Genomic DNA, 9637 nt, shown 5'->3' with positions numbered 1-9637 from the left:
TGGTTTCCTTCCGTTTACTGTTAGTTCCTTGTATATTTTTCCTTGTTTCACTTTGCATAGCCTTCACTTTTTCCTCCATTTTGCAACCATACTCAACCAATTCAGTGAGCATCCTGATTACTAGTGTTTTGAACTATGTATCTGATAGGTTGGCTATCTGTTTATTGCTCAGTTCTATTTTTGGAGCTTTGATCTGTTCTTTCATTTGGGCCCTATTTCTATGTCTCAGCATGCCTGTTACATTGGAAGGGGCGGAGCCTTAGGTATTCACCAGTGTGGGGCTATCCAGTTGCTGAGTTGTGATACTGTGTGTGGCGGGGAGGGGTCTGAGAGGAAACAATGCTGCTTGCTTGGCTCTCCACCAGCTTTCAGTCACTTCCGCTGCTACCCACAAGCAAATTGGGCCCTTCTAGTGCTGATTCTCAGCTGGGTGGGTTTGTGTACATTCTAGGACCCCATGGTCTTTCCAACAGACTCTCCTGTGAGGCTGGGAGTTTCTCCTGCCACTGCACCACCACAGGTTTTTACCTCTAGAGGTTTTGAGGCTTTCTTTTCCTACACTGGAACCCTGGATTGGGTGGTCTGTCTCACTCCCCAGCTGTTCCTCTGTTTTATCCACACACAAATGTGGGAGCGCCCGGCCCTTCAGCCATCACCTTGCTACATAGCCTCTCTGCCCCGGCTGCCCATCTCTGCCCCTCCTACCAGTCTGGATGAATGTTTCTTCTTTAACTCCTTGGTTGTCATATTTCCATACAGTTCAATTTTCTGGCAGTTCTGTTAATTTTTTGTTTTTAAATTTATTGTTGTCTTTCTTTTCGTTGTGTGAGGAGACAAAGTGTATCTACCTACATCTCCATCTTGGCCAGAAGTCCTCAACAGTTCTTATGGCTATTGAATGGTATTCTCTCTCTCTGTCTCTCTCTCTCTCTCTCTCTCTCTCTCTCTCTCTGCCAGTTAATGTTAGTATGACAAAATTGCAGAGACAATTTTTAAAAAACATTTTATTTGTAGAGAGAGGGGAAGGGAGGGAGGAAAAAAGGGAGAGAAATACTGATATGAGAGAGAAACATCAATTGGCTGCCTCTCACACATACCCTGACTAGGGGCCACCCCCCCAACCCAGGCATGTGCCCCGACTAGGAATCAATCCAGAGACCTTTCACTTTGTGAGATGATGCCCAACCAACTGAGCCATGCTGGTCAGGGCATCAGAGATAGTTCTTACAAAGTTTAAGTAATCCTTCAGTGACCTCAAATCAAGTAGACGAAAATTTTGTAATAGGATCAAACACTGAAAACTTTCTCTTGTTAAAATAAATGTTCATCACCCCTTGTAATATTGTGCATCACCATTTGTAATATTATAATACTGTATTTGACTAGCATTTGTGAGGATCATCTAATAGAAGCAGGGAAAATCCAGAACACAAAGTAATATCCTGAATGGGGAACCATTGAATCACATAATAACCATGTTAAAACTCTTAGTTTACATAGAAAAACAAAGGCAGAAAGAAGACCTAAATCTGTAAAATCATAAAGGGATGAAAAAGGTGAGCATAGTTATTCACTAAATTTTGAAATCATACAATGAGGGTGCATTTCTAAAACTTTACTGAGGTAAGTTTAGGCCAATTATGTAGAAGTATAAGTTCATGTAAAAAATATAGAACTTGAATCAACCTAAGTGGTGATATAGTAGATTTTTTCCAGCTTAAGATAAACCAATAGCTAATAGAGTCTCAGTGAATTGCAAAGAGTGGTGAATGCCTAAACTTTGAAGTTGATATCAGAAGAGCCAAGACTTGCCATCCCTTGTCTGGCGATGTATCCCTTAGAGATAAAATGTTTGATGGGCCATGCAACTGGCCCGATCTGGTAATTGTTATAATTTTAAGAAATAAAAACCAGATGAATATAAAAGAATATGTGATTATTAAAAGAACCACAGGAGGTGTATTTTGGCTTTAAAAATATTGGGATGGGCATTTGTACATAACAAATTTTGTCATAAATGTGAAAGTAATTTTTTTCATAAGATATTATCATGTAACTCACTTCTTGCATTATTCTAGGATAAACATGTTTTACTGACTTACAAGGCCTATATATTCTGAGCTCCATTCCTTCCCCACTTCTCTGAGATCATCTCCTATTATGATCCTACTCACTCACTTTACGCTAGTCATAGAGTCCTTTTTGCTGTTCCTCCAGCACACCCCCTTTTCCTGCCCCACTGCCTTCACCTGTGCTGTTCCCATTTCCTGGAGGTTCCTCTCCCACATGTATCTGCAGCTTCCTCCCTTCCTTTACCAAAAGCTCTGTGGAAATGTCTCTGTCATAGAGCTCATCCTTGACCATCCCATCAAAAATACCATGGCCTTTGTTGGCCCTTTGTTCTGTTTTACTTTTCTTCTTAGCATTCAACAGCACCTAACATAGCATATTATTTATTATATGTCTCCCCATCACTAGAGTGTAAGTCAGCTCTTATATGTCTCCCCATCACTAGAGTGTAAGTCAGCTCTGTGTTGAGATTTTATGTTCCAATTCTAAAACAATGCCTGGATTAGAACACACATTCAGTAAATATTTGTTGAATGGATGGAGGATGAACCATGTTCATTAAGTTTTGGATGGCACAGGAATTAAAACTATGATCAAATACAGCCCACATCTTCTACGCAGGTAGTGACTATCAGATTGCAGGTACCATAGATGCTGCTGCCTGGTTTGTTACAACACACATTTGAAAAAGAGCTAGGGTTTATGGTGCAATTCAGTAAGTTAATTTCATCCAGGTAACCCTGCTTCTTAAAAACTTATTCCACTAATTTTGAAAGATCTAAAGCCAGTCCCCAGATTTCTTTGAATTTTCTAAAAATGACTTTGTTTTTTCTGCTTTCAGCACTTTAGTTCGATTTGGGAAATCATCTTTTCATCTTGTGCCTGGTGTCTCTTATGCACCTGTTGTCCCAATGTGGAACTCCTTCATCTAAAAAAATAAAAAAAGAAAACCCTCCAGCGAATGACTTGGGTTTTAGCCAACCTGACTGATACTTTAGGGAAGTGGAGGAATTTCACTTATTGAGGAGGAGGGATTGTGAAAATTACCTCAGAGCAACAAAAGTAACTTTAGGTAAATGTTAAAGAGTACTATTTACTAAAACCTTTCTGCCATCCCACCATAGGCGATCCTTCTCATTGGTTAATTCATTGTTGTGGCTTCTATCACCTCACATTCCTTGCATCCTGTCCCTAAGATTGTCCTCAAATAACTCCAAATTCTCCCTTTTTTTGTTTGGTTCCCACTTCAAACTCAGCTCTGGGGTTATCTTTGTATATTCAAATTCATCAAGGTGCTTAGCAGAAAAAAAATCCCCCACCAACTAGATGGATGCATTTTCCCCCTTGGTTATGAAAAATTTGCTAAGGCTTCCTAGTTTGTAGTTCCAGGCAGTACGATATATTTGATATTACTATCAGACTTAACTCTTTTGGGAAACTATATAGCTGAGGTATAAAAAGTATTTTTGCAACTATTTCATTGTGATGGAAAGGAAATTAACATTTACTGTGATTACTGTACATGAAGTACTACTGGACTAGGTGCTTTCATTGTATAATTTTATTGAACCCCTGACACACACTTTCATTTAGGGCATGTATTAGACCTCACCTCCGAGCTTTCCCATCCATGAGACACCTAGACTGTCCCTGGTGACTTAGAAACCATGGACAGCAACCCCGTCCAGTCCAAGCAGCTTCGGGTTGTCACGTAACTGGAGCAGCCTGTCATCTTTCCTTACAAGAATACAAAGATCACCTCGTGAGAAAAGTTCAGACCTCTCGATTTGTTTTTGTTAAGTTTGGGCCTTTAACTGGCATTAAGCGTCTATATATAATGTGTTTTAGGATCATGTTCTTTCTTCTTTGACCAGAACTTTGCCTTCAAAAAATGATAACTTTTCGCCAGTATTTGAGAGGATTCAAAGTCTTTTCCCCTGATTCTCAGAGCTGAGGAGGAAGGCACGTAACCAGGAGACACAAAAGCAGCTCTTCCTCCGTGACAAGGCCAAGGATACTAGAAAGGCCAGGGTGACCAAGCATTGCAGGAGTAAAGCCGGGTTCAGCGGCTAAGGGAAGGGACCAGCTGGGAAGTCGCCCCAATTTAGCGTAGCCTGGGCCCTGCCCACTCCGCCCACCCAAAACTTCCTTCTCAACCTCCCCCACCCTCCTCGCCAGCTTCATTGGCAAGGATCCGGATAGGGAGAAACAAGCAGTCAAGGGCGCTCGCGCAGCCCCACCCACCGTGACGTCAGAGCCGCGACGCAGTGCAACGCAGTGCAAATTGGGAAAAGGGGGATGGACTGGGCTGGCTTCCGTCGGGGGAGCGAAGGCTGTTTCTTCCCGGGGTTGGTGGAAGATGGGCCTTTGGCGAGGAGGCTGGCATTAGTGAAGCGCGCCGGGCACCAAGGTGAGTGTGGGTCTGGGTCTTGGCCTTTGTTTCCTGGAACAACATCGCAGTGAACTCCCTTTTCTCCCACCAGCTGCTGGTCACCTCGGAGACTAACCCTGACAATGGAGAGGGGCATGTCTCCTGGTGAGAGCACCCCGAACACAGAACCTGTCAGTGGAGGAAGAGCCAAACCTCTAGTCTTTCCCGCTGCCCACCTAGGGTTGTTCAGCGAGTTTCGTGTGGAGTCAGGTTTTTCTGTCTCACAAGGTGGCCTTGACCATTCCTTCCCCTTCTTGTATACTCAGACCCGAATTTGACCTACTACTGTTTTGTTGGTTTATTTTTTCTATCAAGTTACAATCCTGGGCCTTGCTACACACCCTCAGAGTGTTTCCTAATCCCTCCCCTGCCCCAAACTTGCTTTTCGTGAAGTCCAAGTATGAGTTTACAGAACCTATATGCTCATCAGAGTTAAAACTGTGACTTACCCCGAAACAAAAAGCCTTTCTTTCCTAAAATTTGGCCTCTCTTACCGAGTTGTGGGACAAATGAATTTCACCTCCACTCCACCTTGGCAATTATCAGAACTCTGAATCGCAATGATGTTCATTTATGCATAAAACTGCAGACTACATTTCTGGGTTTATTTCGTGCTGCCAGTTCATTCTGTGACCTTGAAGCAAGTGAGTTAATCACTAACAAAAGATTTACCTGGAGACGGAGGTGTTGGCAGAGCCAGAGGAATTTAATATTTGTTAAGAGTTCTGAGAGTTTCAGATGAAAAGAATGCCGCACTACAGGATGCTGCTCTTTCTGAATCTTCAAGCATTCCTAGTTTTATATGTTTTCTGCTACAGCCGTTAAAAATGTCAAGTGGTATTTGTTAAGGATGTGTTCCTGTTCTAGGCTTGCTCTATGGTTTTGCTATGTAAGCAGATTTTGCATTTCAACAGATTCGGTTTTAGATTCATTGTTGAACGTCTTTCATGGTGGATTTAGGTAGTTTTCTTATGACTCCACAGTACTGGACCCGTTTATGTGAAAGGTGATGTAGCTTGTTCTGTTGTGTCTTTATCATATTGATATGACTGCCTTGAAATGTGTATTCCTTTCCTTATGACACATAAGGTGCATCTTTCAAATTAGATAGTAAGGACCTTATAATAGTAAACAACAACATGTCATTAATGACAAATATGCATTGATTGCACTTAGGTATGTGTTCTCTTCTTTCAAAAAACAATGCCTGAGAAAAACTGACAAAAATATTTTAAAGCTATCTTTCTAACCTTAATTTTATATATATTTACTTGAACTTTATTAGTGATTATGGTCATTTGTTTATTAATATGAATGTAATGGGAAACAATGAAAAAGTCTTTTCTAAAGTAACGCAATTGGAAAATAAATCTGGCACATCAGATTTTTCCCCTAGTATTATATTTTATTATGAACTTGTATACATGAAAATACACTTTTGTGGAGATGAAAGGAAAAAATGCCCATTAAATATGAGTTGCTGATACTAGAAATAAGAATTTAAAAAATCTTGGTTATTCTAATTACCTATTGCTGTATAACATTATATTTCAATACAAAATGGCTTAAAACTATGGGTGTTTTGTTGTTTTTTTTTGTCTTGTTTCTCTGGGCTAACTGGACTCAGCTTTTTGGTTCTCACTTGGGGTTTCATGCACTTGTAGTCAGATAAGCAGCTAGGGTTAGAGTCATCTGAAAGCTCAGCGAGGCTGGACATCCACCATGGCTCATTTGCTTGGAAGGCAGTTGATGTTGGCTGTGAGTTCACCTGGAGATGTCAGCTGGAGTGCCTCCATGTAGACCCTTCATGTGGCTTGGACTTCTCACTGTATGGGAGCTGAGTTCCAAGAGCAAGTGTCTGGAGAGACAGAAAGTGAAAGCTGTCTCTTAACCATTACTTCCAAAGTTTGGCACAGCATTACTTCCAACATTCCATATGGGCCATCTTCATATTATTTCATAGCTTCTAGTAACATGTTTACATCTATTCTTTATGTCTGTGGTTCTGTCTTTTCTGCACATTAGAATTCACCTGAGGAGCTTTATAAAAATATGTCTGTGCAAGTCCCATGCTCAGAAATTGTGATTTAAGCCCTATTCATCTATTTTGCATCTGTTTAAAAAAATTAAGGAGGTAAAAGACAGAGAGGATATAGGAAAGGGGTTAAGGTTATAAATGTGGATAGACAACTGTTCTAGAAAAGAGTTACCTTTCGGTTTTTTCTAGGAATGGTTCTCAAAATCAGTAGATTTTGTCATGGTTTGTTAGTGCCTATATTATGTGATTTAGCTTCGTATTACCATTGTGTACTTACCTTTCATCTTAAGAGGTAGAAACTTTGTTAGGAGGTATATTCTTTGTATCCCCTGTAGCTCCCATCACTGTACCTTGAATAGATGTAGGTATTCTTTTTTTTTTTTTTTTTAAAGATTTTCTTTATTTTTAGACAGGGGAGAAAGAAGGGAGAGAAACATCAATGCATGGTTGCCTCTCATGTGCTCCTGCTCCCCTCACCCCCACCCCAGGGACCTGGCCCACAACCCTGGCATGTGTCCTGACCAGGAATCAAACCAACAACCCTTTGGTTTGCAGGCCAGCACTCAGTCCACTGAGCCACACCAGCCAGGACAGATGTAGGTATTCTAAACTTACCACATTGAAGCCAGTTTCTATTGTCCCTCTTCAGAACGAGTGCTCGTTCTTTTACTTTTTTAAAAATTTAAGCAGTGTAGGTACTTCATAAAAGTTCTTTGAAATTCTCACTTTATTTGGTTTTAACCATATTGCACTTGTCTGGTTTTCTGTCTGTTTTCTTTCCTCCTTCTGGAACCCTCTTCTCCTCCCAAGTTCTGAGCCCTTTAAGTATCTTGTCAGCTGCAAAGAAACAAAATCTCAATTTCCTTGATGATTCTAGTTCCAGATTTTAGTTACTGGTATAAATGATGTCTGTGTTTTAAAAACTTATCAGAAGTTTAAAAAAATACATGAAAGTGAAGAAAATGGGATTCTTTTAAATCATATCCTAGATAACATTATCACATCAATGTCAATACTTTATCTTCCAAAACAATAGGGATTATCAAAATTAACATTGATGTCTTAGTAGTTGCTTTTACATATCTGTCTTGTCTCTCTGTAAAGTTTATCTGGCATTATATATTTACATTTACACCAAGGCATCTTTCTTTAGATTTTTCTACCTTTTGCATACACTCAACTTATTCAAAATTTCCTATAAATTGGTGGGTTTTATTTGGGTATAATTTTTTTCCCCCCGGGGATATTTGGTAATGTCTCAAGACATTTTTTTGGTTGATACTGCTGGCATCTACTGAGTAGCGGCCAGAGATACTGCTAAACATTCAACAATGCACACAGCGCAGCCTCCCAACAGCAAAATTTTATCCAGTCGAAATGCTGCTGTAAACTTAGTTTTTTTCACCTCCCTTTTGTTAACAGCACTATCATTCTTCACATTTCTCAGGGTAGAAAGTGTGTGTGTGTACACACAAGAAAAGTGTCCTGTTTTAGTCAATCTCTTATCAGCATGTTCCTGCCCTTTTGTCTTCTTTTTTACAGTGGCCTGATAGTTATTCTTCACCAAAGTATCATTCCCTTGTTCCAGTTTCCTTCCATTCCATCTTGCATATCCTCACTTTGATCCACCCTGAGATACCATTTTTTCCCTTCAAGAACTGGGTTCTTACTGCCTGCTGAATTAAATATAAACAATTCTGGATGGCTTCAGAAGTCCTCAACAATGTGATTCCATCTCCTTACCTAATGTAATTTATTGTTAGCCAACAGTTAAGTGTTGACTGTAAGGACTGCTAGATAGATGCTACAGATGGATCATGCCAGAGTGATGACATGTAAAGACATGTCAGTGTTATCATGATCAGCTGTATCCCATATGCACCCCAACTGGGGATCAAACCTGCAACCTAGGTATGTGCTGTGACTGGGGATCGAACCTCAACCTTTTGGTCTGCAGGTTGATGCACCAACCATCTGAGCCCCCCAGCCAGAGCTCTAAACTGATTTTTCAAAAACACTGTTCTCAGGCATTTAGCATAGTGCTTAGACACATAATAGATGCTCAGAAAATACCAGAAGTTTTAGCAGTGATTATATTTCAAAGGGTTGAGTCTTCCTAATACTTAAGAATTGCTTTAAAACAGATTATTTCATCAATATTTACTTGTCTGTGGCATTTTAACTGGAATGAGTATAGAATGGATTATATGAAATTTAAGACAGTCAGAAGATATAATGAATCCCTTGGCTGCCTGAAGGGCAGAGGTGAGGAGAGACGATGAGAGGAGAGAAAGACAGCTTGGCTTCCTTCCAGCGTTGTCAAGGCCTCCACGATGGCTGGCATTAAACCCTAGGGGAGGTATCAGGACCAGCTTGAAAGACCACAAACCTCACTCTCCACTTTTTTACTTCGCCTTTTAGTCTTCACTCTGTGGTTCAAGTTGTCCAATCTCTACTCTTTCTCTTTGGAAGGATCAGAACAATCGCAAAAAGAGATGGATATATATGCCTCTATTTTCTCCCCATCTGTTAACTCATCTTCAGTACTGCCTGGGTTTCGCCGTTGGGGCATTGCTCTTTGACCAAAGCTGGAGTTCTTAGTCTTTATCAGGTTTACGTATCTTATGAAAATTTATTTTTTGTTTTAAAAGAACTTTATTTTTTCTTTTATATACTTTTGTTACTTACTATCCTTTCTGAAAAATAACATAGTTTTAATGTTATATGTTATATTTAGTTTGTTCTAGTTTGTTTCAACAACAACATACTGCTGCTGTTCTTTTTCCTGTTTATACTATTGCAACCAAAATAAGGTATTTGTGAATTCACTCAGTTATTCTGGTTTTGATTTATTTTCTGTCAGTCTATTTTGAAATTTCTTTAATGGCATAATGCAGCAGAATAACATACAGAATTTAATACATTAAATTTCACAAATGTTTAAGTTGACTACATATCCTTCTTTGCTTTGTCATTTGTTTAGGGAAAAATACCCTTGATCTTGTTCTGTTTTTAAAATTTCCATTGAATTTATTGCTGCGACATTGGTTAATAAAATTACATAGGTTTGAAGTGTATAATTCTTAATACATAATCTG

At 39.7% G+C, this 9637-nt stretch overlaps 1 protein-coding gene across 1 annotated transcript in view; it reads left to right on the top strand.

Moving 5' to 3' along the window:
• Positions 1–4363: 4363 nt before the first annotated feature.
• Positions 4364–9637, top strand: part of USP8 (ubiquitin specific peptidase 8) — a 53286-nt gene continuing 48012 nt past the window's right edge. The window contains exon 1 of the mRNA XM_054565436.1: positions 4364–4480. The gene's annotated coding sequence lies outside the window, so the exon portion shown is untranslated. The remainder of the gene's footprint in view (positions 4481–9637) is intronic.

This window comes from Pteronotus mesoamericanus, unplaced genomic scaffold, assembly GCF_021234165.1.
Source record: "Pteronotus mesoamericanus isolate MK-2021 breed Mesoamerican mustached bat unplaced genomic scaffold, CSHL_Meso_final contig_164, whole genome shotgun sequence".
Taxonomy (NCBI): Eukaryota; Metazoa; Chordata; class Mammalia; order Chiroptera; family Mormoopidae; genus Pteronotus; species Pteronotus mesoamericanus.
This window is presented reverse-complemented; position numbering and strand designations above follow the sequence as displayed.